This window comes from Chiloscyllium plagiosum, unplaced genomic scaffold, assembly GCF_037043375.1.
Source record: "Chiloscyllium plagiosum isolate Xiang-an unplaced genomic scaffold, Cpla_swu_hap1 HiC_scaffold_29, whole genome shotgun sequence".
NCBI lineage: Eukaryota > Metazoa > Chordata > Chondrichthyes > Orectolobiformes > Hemiscylliidae > Chiloscyllium > Chiloscyllium plagiosum.
This window is the reverse complement of record NW_028270167.1, coordinates 38176750-38201427: the sequence shown is the minus strand read 5'-3', so window position 1 is coordinate 38201427 and position 24678 is coordinate 38176750.

Here is a 24678-nt window from a genome sequence, read left to right as displayed (position 1 = left end):
TAAAGGAAAACCATTCATGTGTATTAGTAAGAAGAGGCTCTTGTCTAAACAAAACATAATTGTGTTGCATGGTAGCAATTAGGTGTAAGTTACATTAGTCTTAAAGATTATTATGATTTGTGGATGTTGAGATTCACTTTGTAAGATCCTAAACTTTTCTGCCTTTCCTTACCCAAACCCTGCTGATGTCATCAGCTGGGGTGGAGCTTCATGAAGCAAACTTCGCCATGAATGCTTTCTGAATCATGACCTCATATAATACCATTGACAAAACATGTCACCCACAAGATTAGTGTTGCTGTGTTCTTTTTTCCAATCTGACTGAATTCTTTCGCAAAGCTTTTCATCAGACATACTCTTACCTTTGGAGTGGCATCTAATTGTATCTCTTTCCCTCTGTGAAGTACTATGAGACATTTTTCAACATGAGAGGCATTGGAAGAATGTAAGTTGTAAAGTAACAGACAAATGAAAGTGATGTGAATGCATTGAATCAGTTGTTAATATTAAACAATGAATTCATATTCAACAAAAGCCTTCATTTTTTTTATGTCTTAGTTGTTGAACTACAAAAATAATTTCATATCTCAGTTTCAGTCCAAAATCTGCATGAACGGAGCAAGTGGATGCATGAGAATTGTAATCTTGACATAGTTCCTGATTAATTGTTTTCAGAATCTTGTGCTCTGCAATGTTTGAATTTGCAAATGGAGTCAGTTCATAGAGTCATAGTGTAATAGAGCATCAAGACAAGCCCTTCAGCCCATCATGTTTATGCCAATGAACAAACACCGAACTACCCGAATCCCATTTACCTGTATTTTGTCCATTGCCTAATATGCCTTGGCATTCTAATTACTCATCCAGATGCTTCTTAAATGTTGCAAAAGTACCTGCCACCACTACCCTCTCAGGTAACACATTCCATATGTTGTGGGCGGCATGGTGGCACAGTGGTTAGCACTGCTGCCTCACAGCACCAGAGACCTGGGTTCAATTCCTGCCTCAGGCAACTGACTGTGTGGAGTTTGCACATTCTCCCCGTGTCTGCGTGGGTTTCCTCCGGGTGCTCTGGTTTCCTCCCACAGTCCAAAGATCTGCAGGTCAGGTGAATTGGCCATGCTAAATTGCCCGTAGTGTTAGGTAAGGGGTAAATGTAGGTGTATGGGTGGGTTGCGCTTCGGCGGGTCGGTGTGGACTTGTTGGGCCGAAGGGCCTGTTTCCACACTGCAATGTAATCTAATCTAATGTAATCTAATCTAATCTAAAATATGTGTCCTCAACATCATTTATTCCTCACTTTAAACTTATGACTTTTGATCTTGGACACATCTGCCATGGGAAAGAGATTCTCACAATTGACTTTATCTATACCTCTCATAATTTTATATACCTCAATCAGATCCACCCTCAGCCTTCTCTGCTCCAAGGAAGACAAACCCAGCACATCCAGTCTCTCCTCATAATCGGGACTTTCCAGCCCAGGCCACATTCTGGTGAATCTCCTCTGCACCCTCTCCAGTGTAATCACGTCCTTCCTATAGTTTGGCGACCAGAACTGCGCACAGGATACCATTTGTGACCTAATCAATGTTTCAGAAAGTTGTAAGCAGACTTCCTTGCTCCTATACTTTACACCGCCAGTAATGAAGGCGAGCATCATATCTGCCTTTTTCACCATTCTGTCTACCTGTGCTGACACAGGATCAATGGACTTTTATACCAAGGTCCCTTTGTTCCTCAGTACTCCTGAGGGACCTACCACTCATTGTGCATATTCTCCCTTTATTAAACCTCCCATAATTCATCACCTCTCATTTCTCATGATTAAACTCCATCTGCCATTGCTCTGCCCAACTTACCAGCTGACCAATCTCAAACTGGAACCTGAGACCACCCTCCTCATTACCAACAACTTCACCAGTTATTGAGTAATCTATACCTTCTACATTCACTTCCAAATCTTTACCACACATTACAAATGGCAAGGGCCCCAGCACTCACCCTGTGGTACACTATCAATCATAGGCTTCCAATCACAAATAAACAATCCTACGGGGCTACAGGGAGAATGCGGGTAAGTGGAGTTGAAATGCCCATCAGCCATGATTGAATGTCGGAGTGGACTCGATGGCCAGAATGGCCTTACTTCCGCTCCTATGTCTTATGGTCTTACAACATCATCCTTTGCCTCCTATCTTCATGCTATGTTTGGATCCAGTTTGCCAACTTATCTTGGATCCCACAGACTCCTCGCCTTTTGGACCAACCATCCTTGTGGGACTTTGTCAAAGGCCTTTCTGACAGCCATGTGAACCACATCAGCTGCACTACCTTAACCTAGTCACATTTTCAACAAAACTAAATTAACTTTGTCAGACAGACCATCTCTTAAACAAACCCATGCTTTTACTTATGAAACATCTTGGAGTTTGCCTTGATCCCATCTGCCAAAGCTATCTAGTATACCCTGTTTGCCTTCCTGATTTCTTTTTAAGCAAATAACTCCACAGAGGCCGGTATCCTGTCACCATGTCACCCTTTATTTACACTTCGAGAGTCAATGACACTCACTCACTTTCCTGAGGGGCAGCTCTCAGAGTGAACAGAATGACTGACACTCTTGTTCTTTTTTTTTCTTTTTTTTCTTTTGTGATCAAATGCTCCTGTTTTTTTCTGTTCTTTTTTTTAATTCCCTGTTTTTTTTTCCCCCACACTACCGCCTAACTGCGGTAGTGCTTATTTTTTCCCCAGCACCCATGGTGTGTGTGTGAAGGTGTGAGACACAGTAAGAGACACAAAGTGCACAAATCTTTATTCAAATTCCACCACCAGGAAGATAGGAAAACACCCGGGTGGCCAGTGACAAACACTGCCCTTCACATCAAAGGGCAGTGCTGTGTGATCAAAACAGTGAAGGGGAGGGTAGGGACTAAATCAAAATAGAGTTGGAGGGGCACTCTTGTTCTTTTTTTTTCTTTTTGGGGCACTCTTGTTCTTATCTGTTATTCATGGCATCCTGATTGGACTCGGTTAATAACCCAATTAGGGAATTCATATTCCATGGCTGACCTCATTACAATCACTGAAGGAGGCCTGTAACATAATCTCAGTAAAGAAATGTCCCTTTTTAATTTCTAAGCTCTACCCAAATGGACTTATTTGGAGACTCTTCATGGACATTCTCCCTCATTACTGCAGTGATGGTTTACTTCATCAATATATAGCAATAGTCCCACTTCACTTACTCTACCCCTTTACCCCACCCCAAACATGTCTCAAACTTCTATATCCTGGAATATTGAGATGCCAGTCCTGTCCTTTTCTTAACCAAGTCTCAGTGATTGCAGACAATATAAAGATAGGGAAGGTAGCATTGTGGAGGTGGAGAGCCTGCAGAAGGATTTGGACAGGTTAGGAGATTGAGCAAAGAAGTGGCAGATGAAGCACAGCATGGGAAAGTGTGAGGTCATGCACTTTGGTAGGAAGAATAGAGGCATGGACTATTTTCCAAATGGGAAGAAAATGCAGAAATCTGAAGTTTAAAAAGACTTGGAGGTCTAGTCCAGGTTTCTCTCAAGGTAAACTTGCAGGTAAGTCAATAGTTAGGAAGGCAAATGCAATGATGGCATTATTTTGAAAGGACTTAAATATAACAGCAAGGATCTACTTCAGAGGCTCTGTAAGGCTCTGGTCAGGCCACAGATGGAGTATTGTGCACAGTGTTGGGCCCCATATCTCAGGAAGGATGTACTGGCCTTGGAGCATGTTCAGAGGAGGTTCACAAGAATGGTCCCAGGACTTAAAAATTTAACATATGAGGAACATTTGAGGATTCTGGGCCTATACTCGATGGAGTTTAGGAGGATGAGGGGGGATCTAATTGAAACATACAGAATACTGAACAACCTGGACGAGTGAATGTTGGGAAGATGTTTCCATTGGTAGGAAAGACTTGTACCTGAGGGCACAGCCTTAGAGTAAAGGGGAAGGCCTTATAGAATGGAAATAAGGAGAAACTTCTTCAGCCAGAGAGTGGTGAACATATAGAATTCATTGTTACAGAGGGTTGTGGAAGCCAGGTCATTGAGTATATTTAAGACTGAGATAGATAGATTCTTGAGTATCAAGGGGATCAAGGAATATGGGGAGAAAGCAGTAAAATGTGGTTGTGAAGTTTATCAGGCATGATTGAATGGAGGAGCAGACATGATAGGCTGAATGGCCTAATTTCTGATCCTTTGTCTTATGACTTTATCATATTTCCATGTTCTAATGATGATCTAAGTTCATCTGCCTTAACATCGAAGCTTTTTGCATTAAACCAGCTCTAATACCTTTTTAAGAGTCTTTGCTCCTTGATTATTATTTTATCCAGGAACTGGGCATGAAGGTCAGCATATATCAAAGGTTAAACTATTCCCTGTTTTCCACTTTATTAAAACAAAGCGGTCAGGAACCAGTTTGCGGCACTAGTGCCCAATATGTGATTCCAAATCCACATACAGGCCTCTGAAACATATTGCACTGGACTTGAGTCACAACATTACAGCCAATAATTCATGTCATTATAAATTCAGATCAGCAGTCACTCATTCAAATGAAAAGCCTAATATTTTTTGAAGTCATCTTTAAAGGATTTACATGCAGGCTCATGCAAATCCCACAGAGCAATTCAGTCAGCATTTGAAATCTCAGCTACCTTTGTGTTGGAGTAAATTGAATTATCCATTTATTTAAGTTAATCAATGTAAGTAATGCAGTGAAATGGGAACTTGGTACTCAAAAAAATCACATTGTAAGTTCATTGAATTAGATGACTGAAATAATTAGACTATTTTTATCATCAAATAATCTTTTTATTGATCCACTGCCCCACCTCACTTTCTGATCAAGGTTAACTGTTGCTGAGATATTTTTCATCAGAAATCTAAAAGGATCACAAATTCAGAATGATGGTGTCCATGTTTTACATACTTCAATGAGTTTATCTATAAAAACATTTTACTTTAGCCCTCTTGTCTGTGAAATGGACAAAGGGACACAGAATTTGCTTTGCAGGTCAACTCCGTGTTATTATCAAAATATTCCTGATTTACAAACACCATGTGGGCATTTTCTAAATTTCCACAATAGTTACTCTCTGTGCAACTCTATCCACCTGAGGAAGGATATTACTCAAAATGATCCACAGGTTTGAGCTGGAATCTCCTTCCTCTCTGATGTAGGGCTGGCTCTCTTCCATGATGGTAGGCCTTGCAGGTCTGGGGTGGTTCTTCTCCTGGGTCTTCTTGGGTTTCCATTCAGACTCGGTCACAAGTCTTGCTGAGGGAGTGGCTTCCAGGTGTGTTTCTATCCCCTCTCACCGCAGGCTTTCCAGAATGTTCTGTGATCTCTGGCGAACAGGAGTTGGGAGGTCATGTTGCGGCTGTACACATCATTGGTTAGGTCACTGTTGGAATATTGTGTGCAATTCTGGTCTCCTTCCTATTGGAAAGATGTTGTGAAACTTGAAAGGGTTCAGAAAAGATTTACAAGAATATTGCCAGGGTTGGAGGATTTGAGCTATAGGGAGAGGCTGAACAGGCTGGGGCTGTTTTCCCTTGAGTTTCAGAGGCTGAGAGGTGACCTTATAGAGGTTTACAAAATCATGAGGGGCATGGATACGGTAAATAGACTAAGTCTTTTCCCTGGCTGGGAGATCCAGAAGTAGAGGGCATACGTTTAGGATGCGAGGGGAAAGATATAAAAGGGGCCTAAGGTACAACTTTTTCACACAGAGGGAGGGGCGTGTATGGAATGAGCTGCCAGAGGAAGTGGTGGAGGCTGGTATAATTGCAACATTTAAAAGGCATCTGGATAGGTACATGAATAGGAAGGGTTTAGAGGGATATGGGCCAGATGCTGGCAGGTGGGACTAAATTGTGTTGAGATAGCTGGTTGGCATAAATAAGTTGGACCGAAGAGTCTGTTTCCATACTGTACATCTCTTTGACTCTATGACTCTGATTGGGTCATGAGCTGGGTTCAAATTATCCAATGGGGTTGTGCCAACACCCTTCACTGTTGCCATGCCAGGGAGGTGCAAAGTGCATGTCTTCAGGCACTGGTTGGAAGTCAAGGTGCCAGAAAGTCTGATTGATACTTCTCCAAAACACAACCCGCAGGCTGGTTATAATGACATCGGAGAGGTAGGAACAGTGACAAAAGATGGTGCCTGAGGACCAGTGACTTCAATGTTCTTTGGGTGTGGTATAGACAGTGGTGAGGCAGTGATGGTTCTGAGCTGGCTTAAGACTCAAAAATAAGCATGGACTTCTCTTTAAGCTATGTCTTTTTATTTTTCTCTTGTTGTTTAAAAATGCTGCCATATTGTGTTGATGTATGAAAGCTTTTCACTGTATTTTATTGTATTTCTCTCTGTAAAATATATGAGACAATAAAATTATTCATTCATTCAACTAGTTCCCTGTCAACCATTGTAAACCTTTTTGATCTTAGTTTCTACGGATCTCTGGAGCTGATAGCTGCTGGCTGATATTTAATTTAATTTTAATATAATTTTCTGTCAGGCCGGGTTTCCCCGACTATGGGTTAATTAAGAATGTCCAATTTTGGGCCTGTAGTCGTTTGACCACTTTCCCTCCTGAAGTGTCGAGAGAAAATGGGATCACGGGCTCATGCCACACTCTTGTCCAGACACGTATCAAGTCTCAGATGGATAAACTAACTCCATGAGTGTCTAAGTTTCCATTATATATAGACAACAATACACTCTACACTAATTATCTTCCTTACGCACATCAATAAGCTTAATGGCACTATATACAAATAACTTAATGCGTAAATTGAAATTAGGCAGTATTTAAATACATCGGTTTGCCTCAAGCAGCTTTGGTGATTAGCAACTCTCAATAGAGTAAAATTCATACTGTGTAAAAATTTGCACAGTTATTTTATGATGCAGTCTGAATTCATTAATTTCTTGGCTCCCGCTGTAGGTGCATAGAGTTTGAATGAGTCCCTTCTGCCAGTGGACAGATTTAACCATGCGGACAATGAGTTAAATCAAAGTTAACAGGATGAACAACACAGCCAGATGTGATAGGAGACGGACCCAAAGGTGTATCGGAACGTTTAAGCCCCTGTCCCAGATCATCCCATCAATTTGTCACTTTGACTTCCCTGACACACGTCAGTATTTGCTGTGTCTGCTGAATAACATTCGCAAAATCTTTCCATACATGTGCCAGTTGTACCTGGACCTTCTGTAATGTTTCTGTTAGGAGTTTGATGTGATACTTCTCCAAATCATCCCTCAAAGTTTGTCTGAGTTTGTCACTGACATTGACAAAAACCTCACTCCTTCTGTGGATGCCTGTGAACTCCATAAGACCATAAGACCATAAGACATAGGAGCGGAAGTAAGGCCATTCGGCCCATCGAGTCCACTCCGCCATTCAATCATGGCTGATGGGCATTTCAACTTCATTTACCCGCATTCTCCCCGTAGCCCTTAATTCCTTGTGACATCAAGAATTTATCAATTTCTGCCTTGAAGACATTTAGCATCCCAGCTTCCACTGTACTCTGTGGCAATGAATTCCACAGGCCCACCACTCTCTGGCTGAAGAAATGTCTCCGCATTTCTGTTCTGAATTTACCCCGTCTAATTCTAAGGCTGTGTCCACGGGTCCTAGTCTCCTCGCCTAACGGAAACAATTTCCTTGTGTCCACCCTCTCCAAATCATGTATTATCTTGTAAGTTTCTATTAGATCTCCCCTTAATCTTCTAAACTCCAATGAATACAATCCCAGGATCCTCAGCCGTTCCTCATATGTTAGACCTACCATTCCAGGGATCATCCGTGTGAATCTCCGCTGGACACGCTCCACTGCCAGTATGTCCTTCCTGAGGCGTGGGGACCAAAACTGGACACAGTACTCCAAATGGGGCCTAACCAGATCTTTATAAAGTCTCAGTAGTACAACAGTGCTTTTATATTCCAACCCTCTTGAGATAATTGACAACATTGCATTCGCTTTCTTAATCACGGGCTCAACCTGCATGTTTACCTTTAGAGAATCCTCAACTAGCACTCCCAGATCCCTCTGTACTTTGGCTTTACGAATTTTCTCACCGTTTAGAAAGTAATCCATGCTTCTATTCTTTTTCCCAAAGTGCAAGACCTCGCATTTGCTCACATTGAATTCCATCAGCCATTTCCTGGACCACTCCTCCAAACTGTCTAGATCCTTCTGCAGCCTCCCCACTTCCTCAGTACTACCTGCCTGTCCACCTAACTTTGTATCATCAGCAAACTTCGCTAGAATGCCCCAGTCCCTTCATCCAGATCATTAATATATAATGTGAACAGCTGCGGCCCCAACACTGAACCCTGCGGGACACCGCTTGTAACCGGCTGCCATTTCGGTTCGGCTTACCCTGGCTTGTACATGTGTCCTAATTCACAAGGTCCATGTTTTGGATATTGTAATACTAGTAATGTTTCAGGGAAGCTGTGATGTAGTGTTCTTCCTTTGCCCATATCCCACTCGATGTCTGTGCTCCGGATCTCTACATTATAATTTAGAGCGGCATTTGTTCAAACACCTCGCATACCGTTTCATTTGAATATACAGGGTAGGGGCACACAATTACTTCTTTTGTCTGCTGACATTTACCTGGAGTGGCACCTACAAGCCTCCCCTCTTTCTCAATAATGTACAGAAGGGTGCTGTTTTATTCTAATCATAATCAATCTCAGATGATGCCAACAAAGACTTGTAACCCATTTTGATTTGGGAAATGATTAGGATCGCCATGGCCTTTCCTGGGGTCACCTTGCACTCATCGTTAAACCATCGTTAAGATGCTGGAGTGGACAAATTGAAATATCGGTGTGCCTCTTCTTACAGAACAACTGCTCTATTCCCTCGTCACTGATCCAAGACAGGGACTTGTTTTTCCTTAGCCTTCTCGAGAGTCTCCCTCAATTGTCCACTGGCCATAGAAGCTGCACAGGCTCTTATTCTGCTGCAATTAGTTTAGTTTTGACTTTCAAATAGACAGCTCAAAGGTTTAATTCAGAAAAATTGAGATTTCAATTCAGAGAGTAGAATATTTCTTTTAGGAGGAGAACCACGTTTGAAGTTCAGTTCAGAGGTAAAATCTCCTCAGCAGAAATGATTTCTAGATAGTGGAGCTGTCACACCAGGAGAATTCACATAAAATCTTCACGTTGTTAAAACTGAAGACGTTTAGGACATCAGCATTCTGAAGGTTTCACGCAAGCAGGCTTAAAAAGGAAATGCAAGTAAAAGGACTCAAAGAATAACAGGTAAGTAAATATTTAAAAAGCTTAAAATTGTAATTCTCTGTGAGATTGAATCTCTATTGTGGTGGTGTTAGGAAAGAGATTGAAACTTTACATTATGTTTCTGTGAAGATCTTTCTTGATGTTGGTTTTATACATACAGAGCAACCTCAATTGTCCGAATGATACGGGCGGGAAGTATTTTGTTCGGATAATCAGATGTTTGGATAACACGGTTTACCCAAGCATCGGGACCTTTAGATCTTGTTTGGATAATCTAAAATTCGGATAATCGATGTTCGGATAACCCTTACATATATATGTGTGTATGCATTGGTGTTAGAGAACTTCTCTAGCCTCATATGATTATACTCCGGTGACTAAGCACCACATTAACCAATTGAAAAAGTTAAATTTATGAAAAATCTAACAAGTCACACTTCATTCCATGATCTGAATTTTCCAGTATTATAATCAGTTGTGATCATAACAACAGGAGACAGATTTATGTTGGGGAAGAATGAAAGTCGGGAGTTGGGGGATAGCTGCAGGAGTTGTGAGCATTGGGGTGTGATTGGGGTTGTGAGAGCTGGGAATTAATGAGGGCAGGAGCTGTCAAAAACAAAAGGAGAGAAAACAAGATGATTAACAGGACACTCAAATGGATTTTATCTACAAGCATACACCATGAAACAAGGCGAGAGTATATCATATAGTGTGGAGATATGCGAAGCTGTGCTGAACAATCATGGGGCCAGAATTCTGACCAACAGAGAGTCAACTCCAGCACAAATGAAGATCTGACAGATCAAAATTATCATGCACCAGCACAAGCCAACAGGTTTCAATCTGATTTCATATAGTTCTTACTGACCCATAAGGTGTTTCCCTCTTGGCCTCTGTCTTAAAAATATTTAATGACCAATCCTCCATCACCTTCTGAGGCATGAGTTCCAAGTTTGATCTTGACCTCTGCACTCCCACGGGTATGAAAAGCATCTACTTGCAAACTAGCTCAGACAGCTCATTCTACAATCTGTCAAAACTGAAAGCGAGCTCAAAACCACATTGTATCCTGACTGGAGAACTCCTCTACATTGATGATGCTCCACATGGCACCCACACAGAAAGTCTGCTACAGGGAACTTTCAAAATGTCTCTTTCACATCTGGAACTTGTACTCCCTGACCAGAAGCACCAGGAAATCCAAGATCATGGGGAAAGAGTGTCCTACCTCAGTCCTTAATCACACTTACCAAAGCCTCACTGGAAGTGAGTCACAAATCCTGTATCATGGGGCTATAGGGACAGATAACCCTTTGGTACGGAGTCACTATAGGCAGAGGCAAATCCGCTCCCCAAATTTGACCAACTCTTGAAATGCATATATGATAACATCAGACAAACCTTAGACACAATCAACTTACGTTCTCTGCAGCTTGCTACACTGCTGTGTAACATTGATGGCTTTGTGCAATAGCATGTATATACATGTGTGTGGCCATCTCTCAGAATGTGGAGGCTTGCTCACAGCAAGAATCCGGTTTAGAGTTTTATTAACTTGAGGAGAACATTGTACAGTGGCTTCTGGCTAGCAATGAACCTCTCACACTCATACGGCTGTCATAGGTCTTCAGGAAAGGACTTACCTCTGATATTAGGTCCTGCTATGGGACTTGAACCAAAGCTTCTGCTCAGAGAGAGGGACAGTGCCCTCTGTGCCAGAAGATCTCCCATTTGGGTCACTCCCAGACATTGGAAAAAGGGGCTCAATAATTTACATAATTGGTGAATGACAGGGTGAAATCCCAAAAGCAACATTCCTCTCAAAAGCAGAAGTTCCTAATGTGTTGATTAAAACAAAGTTTTGATGGAGTAAGAAGGGAGATGATTGCACGTCCAAGCCTGTGTATGATGAGGTCGCCACAGACCAATAACCATTGGGTCCCACCATAGCCAGAAAATGCAGCAAAACAGAAAGTGCTGGAGAAACACAGCATGCAATTATATAACAATTATAGAGAGAAAAGCAGAGTTAACGTTTCAAGTCCAGTTACATCTAGGTCTGACAAAGAGTCACTAGACTCCAAATGTTAACTCAGATTCTCTCTCCACAGATGCTGCCAAACCTGCTGAGTTTCTTTAGCACTTTTCTCTTTCAATTCTGATTTCCAGAATCCATAGTTCTTTGTTTTATTTCAGTGACAACAGTAGTTTGGCAAAAAGATGTCAATTCCTAAAGCAACAACTCTCAAGATCTTTTGACACTTGTGGCAGAACCTGCCTCCCAAGCATTATCATTGGGAGTGACCTCACAGTCATTAACAAAGATACACCAATTGCAGGCCAGTAGCATCTCTGCTCCATTCCTGTCTGCATCCACCTGAGTGGATTATTTGATGCATATCCATTATCATTCATAGTTCTGAAGATCCAGGTATACCTGCACGGCTGTGTTCATCATTTGCTTGTAGAATAGTCTGCACTGCAGCTGCACTCTGAGATTAGTGGCTCTCTCACCCATCACAATGCTGATAGCATTCAGTACATTTCCATTTTCATTCTCCTGCTTTACATGTTTACATTTAACTGCCACATTTTTCTTTTTCTTGTCATTGAACTAAGTTTCTTCGTATTTGCATTCATCATTTCTCTCCTGCTTGTCATATTCATTAGACAGATCCCCTGAGCTGCCAACTTGTTCAAAATATTGAGGTCTCTCACTTTAGGTTGCTTCATTACTATGTTCTCCACAGCTCCCTGGTTTTGCCTTCCAGCAGGATATGTGTTTAACAATAGAGCAATGCTAATTCAAGCCTTCCGGCAAGTAGAATTGATCATCCCTAGATTTTGATCAATAGTTTTTTTCATCGTCAGGTTACCTTTATTTTGTTTCTCATTGTTGCCTTTAGTCTTGAATGTTCTCTTTCAGCAATTATTATCAAATATCTGGCAGCAGTTTTTACAGGCATTGTTGTTGACGTACATCTGACTATTTCTTCAAGTTTGACTCAGTATTTTCACAATTATATCTCTTCTTGATTTTATTTTCAGTTATTTCCATTATCTTCCTTTCGGAATTGTGTCCCTTTTTTTGTCCTTTTCCTCATAAGTTTATCTTCCTGCATATCTTTCTCGGGCTTTGACTGTGCATTTTAAAATGTTTTCTTTGATCTTTACTCCTAAGATATTCCTATCATTTTTCACATGATTGAATCTGAAATTTCACTTATTTGATGAAAGAAGTGTTGGATTTCATATTAGCAGCACTTTTAGATTTTGGATTTCAATATAATGGCATATGGGTGTTGGTTCCTTCCAGGAAGGATGTTGGTTAGACCAACCCTACAGAATAGTGGCATAATCCAATATGTGTCAGAGAGAAGGGAACCCCTGGAGTGTTAATGGAAAATTATTTATGCTGTGAGAGTTTACAGAAAATAGAGTAAACGTTGATAGCCATTAGCTTATTTTCAGTTTGGAATAATGAAAGAATAATATTTTTTGGCTTCCAAAATCCAGAAACTGAATGAATGTTTGATAAAGCAGTTTGGTGGACTGCAGTCAGAAGTAAGTATAGCTTCTTTACTTAGAGAGGAGTTTTCAAACCACCTACAGAAATCAGTTACTTCAGGAGAATTTTGTTTTCAGACTTTCAGACCAGAAGTCTTCAGTTAGAAGTCTGAAGGTTATTAGAAGCAAAAATAGTTTAAACTCTCAGTTTTGTAATTATTTATTTAAGAAGGATCTATCGTTCACTGGACAGAAACTGGAGAGAATCAGCTCAGTCAAGCATAAAGTTTTGATGGAGAAATGTTCTTTCTCTACATTTGAATCTCAGTAATGAATACTTCAGGGAAACAGGTGAAAAACTTTTTTTTTTGCCTGTTTTAATATCTCCCAAAACTGTCCTCAGTATCGAGATATCTTGCTATTTCTAACAAAAAAACCTTTTGTGTAACATGTTTCTTTTTTTTGTTTAAAACAAACTCTGCAGCTTTGTGTGGCTGTATTTCAGTGACTGACCAAAACAATATCGAAACTGTATATTTTTCAAATAAACTGTATGCCAAGATTTTGACTTTCCCAGTTGTACCATCAGCTAGGATCATAACAAGCAGGAATTCTTGACTGGAATTTAAAATAGTTTTTTGCCTCTTTTATACAGTGGGATATGTGGAAGTGTTGAAGGTAACACAAGAATGGTGTGGCAAGGATTATTCCATGGATTAGATTTTTAAGATGGCTTTGAAGGTTGCTGAGAGTGGTAAAATTGAATAATTTGAAATCTTCACCCAAGACTAAACTGAAAGATTTTGCTGATAAGCTCAAAGTTGAAATAAAAGCAGGATCTCAGAAGGCGGACATGATGAAAATGGTGACTTAAAATTCAGAATTAGAAGAAGGGACATCTGAAATGGGAACATCAAGCTCAAGTGAGAGCAGATACACTTAGACAGGAAAAAAGAGAAAGAAAAATTAAAAACCTGAATTTGATGAAAATGAGAGACAAAGAGAAACAAAAGAACTTGAAAGTGAAGAAAATGAAAAAAAGAATTTGATTTGATTTATTGTTGTCATATGTACCTAAGTACAATGAAAAGCTTTGTATTGCGAACAGTATAAGCAGATCATTGCGAATAAGGACGTACAGGTAGAAGAGTGCTGAGACAGTGAGGCACACAAGGTTATGGCTGCACAGGAGGTGCATAAAATAAGATCAACATTAGCAAGATCAAGTTTATTTGAAGTTAGAGAGGACCATTCAGCCTAATCACAGCAGAGAAGAAATATAGAAACAAAGGAGATAGGAGCAGGAGGGGGCCATTCAGCCCTTTGAGCGTGCTCTGCTATTCATCACGATCATGGCTGATCATCTAACTCACAAGGAGGTTGAACAGTTCATCAATTTCACCAACATGTTCCACCCCGACCTTAAATTCACCTGGACCATCTCTGACACCTCCCGCCCCTTCCTGGACCTCTCTATCTCCATCAACGATGACCAACTTAGCACCAACATTTTTTACAAACCCACCGACTCCCACAGCTACCTGATTACACCTCCTCCCACCTATCCCCTGTAAAAACACTATTCCTTATTCCCAATTCCTCCGCCTCCACCGTATCTGCTCCCAGGAGGACCAGTTCTACCAAAAAAACACTCCAGGTGGCCTCCTTCTTTAAAGACTGTAATCTCCCCTCCCAAGTGGTTGAAGATGTCCTCCAACACATCTCATCCACGTCCCGCACCTCCACCCTCAAACCCCACCCCTCCAACTGCAACAAGGACAGAACCACCCTGGTCCTCACCTTCCACCCCACCAACGTCTACATAAACTGCACCATCCACTGAGATTTCTGCCAACGGACTCCACTATCAGGGATATATTTCCCTCCCCACCCCTATCTGCTTTCCACAAAGACCATTCCCTCCGTGACTACCTGGTCAGGTCTGCGCCCCCAACAACCTACCCTCTCATCCCGGCACCTTCCCCTGCCACCACAGGAATTGAAAACCTGCCCCTGCCACCTCCTCCCTCACCTCCATCCAAGGCCCCAAAGGAGCCTTCCACATCCATCAAAGTTTCACCTGCACTTGCACAAATGTCATGTATTGTATCTGTTGCTCCTGATGCGATCTCCTCAACATTGGGGAGACTGGATGGCTTCTCACAGAGCACTTCAGGGAACATCTTCAGGACACCCGCACCAATCAACCCCAATGTCCCATGGCCGAACGTTTCAAATCCTCCTCCCATTCTGCCAAAAACATGCAGGTCCTGGGCCTCCTCCACAGCCACTCCCTCACTATCTGATTCCTGGAGGAAGAACGCCTCATCTTCCGCCTCGGAACACTTCAACCCCAGGGCATCAATGTAGACTTCACCAGTTTCCACATTTCCCCTCCCCCCACTTTACCCCAGCTCCTACCTTCCAGCTCAGCACCTGTCCTACCTGTCAATCTTCCTTCCCATCTAATGTTCCACCCTCCTGTCCAACCTCTCACCTTTACCCCTTCCTCCATCCACCTATTGCACTTCCAGCTACCTTCTCCCCAGCTCCACCCCCTCCCATTTATTTCTCCACTCTGGAGGCTCCCAGCCTTCCTCCTCATAAAGGGCTCCTGCCCAAACATCGATTTTCCTGCTCCATGGATGCTGCCTGACTTGCTGTGCATTTCCAGCACCACTCTAATTTTGACTCTAATCTCTAGCATCTGCAATCCTCACTTTTGTCATCAAACTCAATTGCCTAATCCTGTTTTCTCCCCATAGCCTTTGATCCCATTTACCCCAAATGCTTTATCTAGCCACATCTTGAATACATTCAATGTTCTGGCATCAACCTCTTCTTGTGGTAATGAATTCCACAGGTTCACCACTCTTTGGGTGAAGAAATGTTTCTTTATCTCTCCCCTTAATGGTTCACCCCGAATCCTCAGACTGTGACCCTTGGTCCTGGATGCAGCCACCAATGGAAACATCCTCCCTGCTTCTACCCTGTCTAGTCCTGTTGGAATTTTATCAGTCTCTATGAGATCCTCCCTCGCTCATCCGATCTACAGAAAAAAAAAACATCCCAACTAATTAATCTCTCCTCGTATACCAGTCCAGCCATTCCTGAAATCAGCCTGGTGAGCCTTTGCTGCACTCCCTCAAGGGGTAGAGCATCCTTTTTCAGAAAAGGAGACCAAACCTGCACACAATATTTGAGGTGTGGCCTCACCAAGGCCCTGTATAACTACAACAACACATCCCTGCTCCTGCACTCGAAGCTGTTCTTCAGCCTGTCAGTGCGTGTATTCAAGCTTCTTTATCTTCTGCTTGTCAGAAGAAGTTGGAAGTGAATATTAAGAGGATGGAAGGAGTCTTTGATGATGTTAGCATCCTTTTCACAACAGCGAGATGTGTAAATGGAGTGGTGGATGGGGGGTTGGCTTCTGTGATGGTCTGGGCTGTGCACACAACACAACTTATAGACCTGGGCAGAGCAGTTACCGTACCAAGCCGTTACGCACCTGGGTCGAATGCCTTCTGCGGTGCATCTGTAAAAGTTGTCGATTAAGAGAAATGGAATGGGAGCGAAAAAAAGGAGATGAGAATTGGAAATAAAAAAACTTGGAGTGAAAACAAGAAGTAAAAAAAAAACAGAGAGTAAAGGAAAGTCAAGTGAAATTAGGCAGCCTGATTTCACCGGAGAAAAGCTTCACGTAACATCAGAATGAAAAGTCAGTAGCTTAGACAATGATTTTGATTTCAGTGAAGGATTTAACTTAAATAAAAATCTACGCATAATGGCTACATTTATGAAGGATTGAGTCAGAAGATAGCTTGCCTTTTTTGCAAAGGTAACGAGGCAGACAATGTGGCCAAACCATGTTTAGACATAGAACATAGAACAGTACAGCACAGAACAGGCCCTTCAGCCCACGATGTTGTGCCGACCATTGATCTTCATGTATGCACCCTCAAATCTCTGTGACCATATGCATGTCCAGCAGTCTCTTAAATGTCCCCAATGATCTTGCTTCCACAACTGCTGCTGGCAACGCATTCCATGCTCTCACAACTCTCTGTGCAAAGAACCCGCCTCTGACATCCCCTCTGTACTTTCCTCCAACCAGCTTAAAACTATGACCCCTCATGTTAGCCATTTCTGCCCTGGGAAATAGTATCTGGCTATCGACTCTATCTATCTTGTATACCTCAATTAGGTCCCTTCTCCTCCTCCTTTTCTCCAATGAAAAACGTCCGAGCTCAGTCAACCTCTCTCCATAAGATAAGCCCTCCAGTCTAGGCAGCATCCTGGTAAACCTCCTCTGAACCCTCTCCAAAGCATCCACATCTTTCCTATAATAGGGCGACCAGAACTGGACGCAGTATTCCAAGTGCGGTCTAACCAAAGTTTTATAGAGCTGCAACAAGATCTCACGATTCTTAAACTCAATCCCCCTGTTAATGAAAGCCAAAACACCACATGCTTCCTTAACAACCCTGTCCACTTGGGTGGCCATTTTAAGGGATCTATGTACCTGCACACCAAGATCCCTCTGTTCCTCCACACTGCCAAGAATCCTATCCTTAATCCTGTACTCAGCTTTCAAATTCGACCTTCCAAAATGCATCACCTCGCAGTTATCCAGGTTGAACTCCATCTGCCACCTCTCAGCCCATCTCTGCATCCTGTCAATGTCCCGTTGCAGCCTACAACAGCCCTCTATACTGCCAACGACACCTCAACCTTTGTGTCATCTGCAAACTTGCTGACCCATCCTTCAATCCCCTCATCCAAGTCATTAATAAAAATTACAAACAGTACAAACATTACAAAGACAGAGCCCTGTGGAACACCACTCGCCACTGACTTCCAGGCAGAATATTTTCTTTCTACTACCACTCGCTGTTTTCTGTTGGCCAGCCAATTCCGTATCCAGACAGCTAAGTTCCCCTGTATCCCATTCCTCCTGACCTTCTGAATGAGCCTACCATGGGGAACCTTATCAAATGCCTTGCTGAAGTCCATATACACCACATCCACAGCTCGACCCTCATCAACTTTTCTAGTCACATCCTCAAAGAACTCGATAAGGTTTGTGAGGCATGACCTGCCCCTCTCAAAGCAGTGTTGACTGCATTTAATCAAGCCATGTTCTTCCAGATGGTCATAGATCCTATCCCTCAGAATCTTTTCTAACACCTTGCAGACGACAGACATGAGACTGACTGGTCTGTAATTGCCGGGGATTTCCCTATTTCCTTTCTTGAAGAGAGGAATTACATTTTCCTCTCTCCAGTCCTCAGGTACGACTCCAGTGGAGGTTGGCTCTTAATGTTACAGAGAGTTTTGACAGATACAGATGTGAATGTACATACAAGTTTGTCCAAAGGACAATCAGCAGACTATGAACCTGTTAAGCAAGGAATATTCACCTCATATGTCAATGGCTCTGAACCACATCAATCAAGATTTAGACCTAATACACAAAAACCTAATTTGTACAATTAGCTATCAAAAAAAAATTGCTTGAGGGTCAATAGTTTTGATCACTGAATCTAGAGAAACACAGGAAATGACATCACTAACCCAAAGAAACCCAAACATATAAATAGAAAGCAGGACCTATCAGCAGTGTTTCACCTGAGGGCAACTGAAGATGTTACCTAAGAGGGTGATGAAACAGCTGGAAATGAACCTTCCAGCTCAGCGAGCAAACCTACTTCCAGAACCTCAACATGAGCTACAAATCTTCTCAAAACTTGTTAGCACACAGGCCTTCATCAGTCATGGCATTGAGTATAGAAGCTGGGAAATTATGTTGCAGTTGTACAGATGTTGATGAGTCACATTTGGAATGATGTGTTCAGTTTTGGTCACCTTGCTAGAGGAAGTATGTTATTAAACTGGAAAGAGTACTGAAGAAACTTACAAGGAGGTTGCCAGAACTCAATGGTCTGAGTTATGGGGAGAGATTGGACAAGCTAGGACCTTTTCCTTTCAAATGTAGGAGACTAAAGGGCAATCTTATAGAGGTATATAAGATCATGGGAGGCATGGGTAGTCTTTTTCCCAGAGTTGGAGAATCGAAGACTGGAGGGCACTGGTTTAAGGTTAGAGGAGAAAGAATAAAAGGGAACCTGAGGGGCAACCTTTTTGCACAGAGGGTTGTATGCATATGAAGTGAGCTGCCAATGAAAGTTGTTGAGGCGGGTACAATAACAACATTTAAAAGGCATTTGGATAAATACATGAATAGGAAAGATTTAGAAGGATATGGGCTAAGTGTAGGGAGATTGGGTTAGTGGCGGGAAATTTGGTTAGTGTAGGGAAATTGGGTTAGTGTAGATGGACATTTTGGTTGGCATGAACAGTTTGGGCCAAAGGGCCTGTCTCCATGCTGTAAGACTCTATGACACTATGTCTGCATGGGTTTCCTCTGGGTGTTCTGGTTTCTTCCCACAATCCAAGGCTGAGCACATTAGGTTGATTGGCAATGCTAAATTGCCCGTAGTGTCCAGGGGTGTGCAGGCTAATTGGATTATCCATGGGAAATACAGGGTTATAGGGTAGGGGAGTGAGTCCAGGTGAGGTACTCATCAGAGGGTCAGAGTTGGCTGGATGGCCTGTTTCCATACCATAGAGATTCGATGAATTAACACAGTGGTTCTGCAAATCCAACAGTTTATTTTTTATTGAGCAAGACAAAACCTTAAAGCTTAAACAATAATAAATCAAGTTTGGAAAACAGTTACCCCAAGGGAGTCTGACTAAGTTAATGTAGATCAATTGAATCTTATCTGATAAGGCCTGATCCTTCTTCAGTGTGACTTCTCCTGTTGACTATCTCATTCAAAGAGATCACATTGATAGTAATTTTAATCTTCTTTTCATTCTCTAACATAGCAAATTTCACTGTGTTGGGCTGATTGTTTTGTTATGGGTTTAATATCACATAGAGTCACAGAGTCATAGAGATGTACAGCATGGAAACAGACTCTTCGATCCAACTTGTACACACCGACCAGATATCCCAACCCAATCTAGTCTCACCTGTCAGCACCCGGCCCATATCCCTCCAAGCCCTTCCTATTCATATACCCATCCAAATGCCTTTTAAATGTTAAAATTGTACCAGCCTCCACCACTTCCTCTGGCACCTCATTCCACACACATACCACCCTCTGCATGAATAAGTTGTTCCTTATGTCCCTTTTATATATTTCCCCTCTCACCCTAAACCTATGCCTTCTAGTTCTGGACTCCCCGACCCCAGGGAAAAGACATTGCCTATTTATCCTATCCATGCCCCTCATAATTTTGTAAACTTCTTTAAGGTCACCCCTCAGCCTCTGACGCTCCAGGGAAAACAGCCCCAGCCTGTTTCGCCTCTCCCCATAGCTCAAATACTCCAACCCTGGCAACATCCTTGTAAATCTTTTCTGAACCCTTTCAAGTTTCACAACATCTTTCCGATAGGAAGGAGACCAGAATTGCATGCAATATTCCAACAGTGGCCTAACCAATGACCTGTACAGCCTCAACATGACCTCCCAACTCTTGTACTCAATACTCTGACCAATGAAGGAAAGCATACCAAACACCTTCTTCACTATCCTATCCACCTGCGACTCCACTTTCAAGAAGCTATGAACCTGCACTCCAAGGTCTCTTTGTTCAGCAACACTCTCTAGGACCTTACCAGTAAGTGTATAAATCATGCTATGTTTTGCTTTCCCAAAATGCAGCACCTCGCATTTATCTGAATTAAACTCCATCTGCCACTTATTGGCCCATCTGATCAAGATTCTGTTGTAATCTGAGGTAACCTTCTTCGCTGTCCACTGCACCTCCAAGTTTGGTGTCATCTGCAAACTTACTAACTGTATCTCTTATGGTCGCATCCAAATCATTATGTAAATGACAAAAAGTAGTGGACCCAGTGCTGATCCTTGTGGCACTCCATTGGTCACAGGCCTCCAGTCTGAAAAACAACCCTCCACCCCAGTTCTGTATCCAAATGGCTAGTTCTCCCTTTATTCCATGAGATTTAACCTTGCCAACCAGTCTCCTGTGGGGAACCTTGTCAAGTGCCTTACTGAGTTTATATAGGTCACATCCACCGCTCTGCCCTCATCAATCCTCTTTGTTACTTCTTCAAAAAACTCAAGTTTGTGAGACATGATTTCCCACGTACACATTATGAATTTGGATTTATGGCAGATTGGACAAGGAGAAGACAAAGTCAAGATTAACTTCAGCCATTAGCCTTCAAAGTAACACCTTTTATTACACAGTAATATCAAATTTTGCTATACATTATAATTATAAACTTGCCAAACTCTGACTTATAGTTACCATGTTTAGGGATTGAATTATCTTCTTCATATTTTCATGTCCATGTTATCGTCATGTCATATGTCTTTCAGGGTCTGCTTTTCTGTTGTTCTCTCTGCCCACACAGTGGTACTATACTTTATGATGTTCCACTCCAAATGTTCCTGTTTATTTGATTACCAGATGTCAGTACTCTTCCTTTTTGTTCCTGTCAGGCTTAGTGGCTCCTCAGATGGTGATGTAACCAGTATCAGACATAAATGATCAGTTTGGATCAATGGCCACATTTGAAAACACGTTTCAGATGATGTCAAATCATTTCTATTGCACCTTACAAACAAATCTTCAAACAAACGTTTGCAACATCTTCATTTTCTTTGAGTTGCGAAGGAAGATTTTTAGAATCATTCCATTCCTCTATTTTTCATTAAACTTTGAAGCTGTGTGTATATTTTCACTGAGATTTAATTGAGAGATTTCAGATTTATTTGTCTTCTGTTCCAGTGCCTTCAGCAGTTTCAACACTTTCCTTGGACTTTGACACCATGTTTTCTCGCATGTTTCTCCTCAAGCTGTTTTGAACGTGACCTATTTTGCTTTGAGGATTTTGTGGCCTACTGCCTTGATCTCCCCGTTCTTCAGTGCCTTCTGTATCTTTTACTCATTTTTCGTGGACCTTGACCAAGTCTTTTAAAATAGCTGCATTTTATTCCTTTTATTCCTTTTCTATTATCCTATGGCTAGTTTTTTGTTTGCACATTTTCAAAACGTTTTTTGTATTCTGAAACTGTATTTTCAGAATTGTGTCCTTCCTCCAGTTTGTGATTTAATAAATTCTTTGAATTTAGGCAGCATTTTTTAAAAAATCATTTTCCTTTACTGCTGAGATCATCTGCTTTGCCTTTCTTCAGCCTGTGTTCTGATTGCTGCATCTCACACACACAGTATCTGAACTGTATTGTTGCATCATTCATTATCATTGGATTCAAGTACACACACCATAATGTTTGTGGATGAATATAATCTATCCATTCATTACAAATTTCCTTTAGTAGCTTTGCATCAACCTTTGACAGGGATTATGCATTCTAGTTTAAGTATGCACAAGTGTTTGTTGTTCAACTCATAAAAATTCCATGCCCAACAGGGCTCCAATTTGTCAAAGTTGCCATTGATGTGCTTGGTTAATCTCGCTAAAAGAAATTATTGGAGCTTCTTGCTCAATGAGTAGTTTATTGCGTACTAAGAATATATGTATGTATATATATATATATATATATGTGTATATATATTACATGACTATGAATTGAAGCCATGATTCTCCTGTCTTTGAATCCCCCTCTCCTGTGATCACTTCCATCATTACTGTGAGAGGTGTTACTCACCGATACTACCTCTTTCCATTTGTGACAACCACTTCAAATTTGATGGCACTTAATGGCATTTGATGGCAATTTGTATCACTTTTATACAGGGCCAGTTCCTGCATGGTGAGTATTTGTCATAGCCTTGAATCTTTCCAGAATCACGTTCTGAGTTTTGTTCTGTCTCTTTTTCCATTACATTTCAAACATAGAACATAGAACAGTACAGCATGGGAACGGGCCCTTCAGGCTACAATGTTGTACCGAACATAACGCCAAATTAAATTAATCCCTTCTGCCTGACCTTGCTCTATATCCCTCCATTCATGGCATATTCATGTGCTTGCCTGAAAGTTCCTTAAATCCCCCTATCATATCTGCTTTCACCATCAGCCCCAGTAGCGCGTTCCAGACTCCTCCCACTCTTTGTGTAAAAAATTTCACCTCTTACATATCCTTTAACTTCTCCCCCTCATAGACAATAGACAATAGACAATAGGTGCAGGAGTAGGCCATTCTGCCCTTCGAGCCTGCACCACCATTCAATATGATCATGGCTGATCATCCTTAATCAGTATCCTGTTCCTGCCTTATCTCCATAACCCTTGATTCCACAATCCTTGAGAGCTCTATCCAACTCTTTCTTAAATGAATCCAGAGACTGGGCCTCCACTGCCCTCTGGGGCAGAGGATTCCACATAGCCACCACTCTCTGGGTGAAGATGTTTCTCCTCATCCCTGTCCTAAATGGTCTACCCTGTATTTTTAAGCTGTGTTCTCTGGTTCGGCACTCACCTATCAGCGGAAACATGTTTCCTGCCTGCAGAGTGTCCAATCCTTTAATAATCTTATATGTCTCAATCATATCCCCTCTCAGTCTTCTAAACTCAAGGGTATACAAGCCCAGTCGCTCCAGTCTTTCAGTGTAAGGTAATCCTGCCATTCCAGGAATTGACCTCGTGAACCTACGCTGCACTCCCTCAATAGCCAGAATGTCTTTTCTCAAATTTGGAGACCAGAACTGCACACAGTACTCCAGGTGTGGTCTCACCAGGGCCCTGTACAGCTGCAGAAGAATCTCTTTGCTTCTATACTCAATCCCTCTTGTTATGAAGGCCAGCATGCTATTAGCCTTCTTCACTACCTGCTGTACCTGCATGCTTACCTTCATTGACTGATGTACAAGAACACCCAGATCTCTCTGTACTGCCCCTTTACCTAAATTGATTCCATTTAGGTAGTAATCTGCCTTCCTGTTCTTGCCACCAAAGTGGATAACCATACATTTATCCACATTAAACTGCATCTGCCATGCATCTGACCACTCACCTAACTTGTCCAGGTCACCCTGTAATCTCCTAACATCCTCATCACATTTCATTCTGCCACCCAGCTTAATATCATCAGCAAATTTGCTAATGTTATTACTAATACCATCTTCTATAAATTAACATATATTGTAAAAAGCTGCGGTCCCAGTACTGATCCCTGCGGTACCCTACTGATCACTGCCTGCCATTCTGAAATGGAGCCGTTTATCACTACTCTTTGTTTCCTATCAATCCAAGTTAGTACTTTGCCTCCAATAACACGCGCCCTAAGTTTGCTCACTAACCTCCTATGTGGGACTTTATCAAAAGCTTTCTGAATGTCCAGGTACACTACATCTACTGGATCTCCCGCGTCCATCTTCAAAGAATTCCAGAAGATTAGTCAAGCATGATTTCCCCTTCATAAATCCATGCTGACTCTGACCTATCCTGTTACTACTATCCAGATGTGTCATAATTTCATCCTTTATAATAGACTCCAGCATCTTTCCCACCACTGAGGTCAGACTAACTGGTCTATAATTTCTTGCTTTCTCTCTCCCACCTTTCTTAAAAAGTGGTACAACATTAGCCACCCCCCAATCCACAGGAACTGATCCCGAATCTATCGAACTCTGGAAAATAATCACCAACTCATCCACGATTTCTCGAGCCACCTCCTTCAGTACCCTGGGATGTAGACCATCAGGCCCCGGGGACTTATCAACCTTCAGACCGAACAATCTCTCCAACACCAAATCCTGGCAAATATAAATTCCCTTCAGTTCAGGTCCTTCAGCCACTGTTACCTCAGGGAGATTGCTTGTGTCTTCCCCAGTGAACACAGATCTG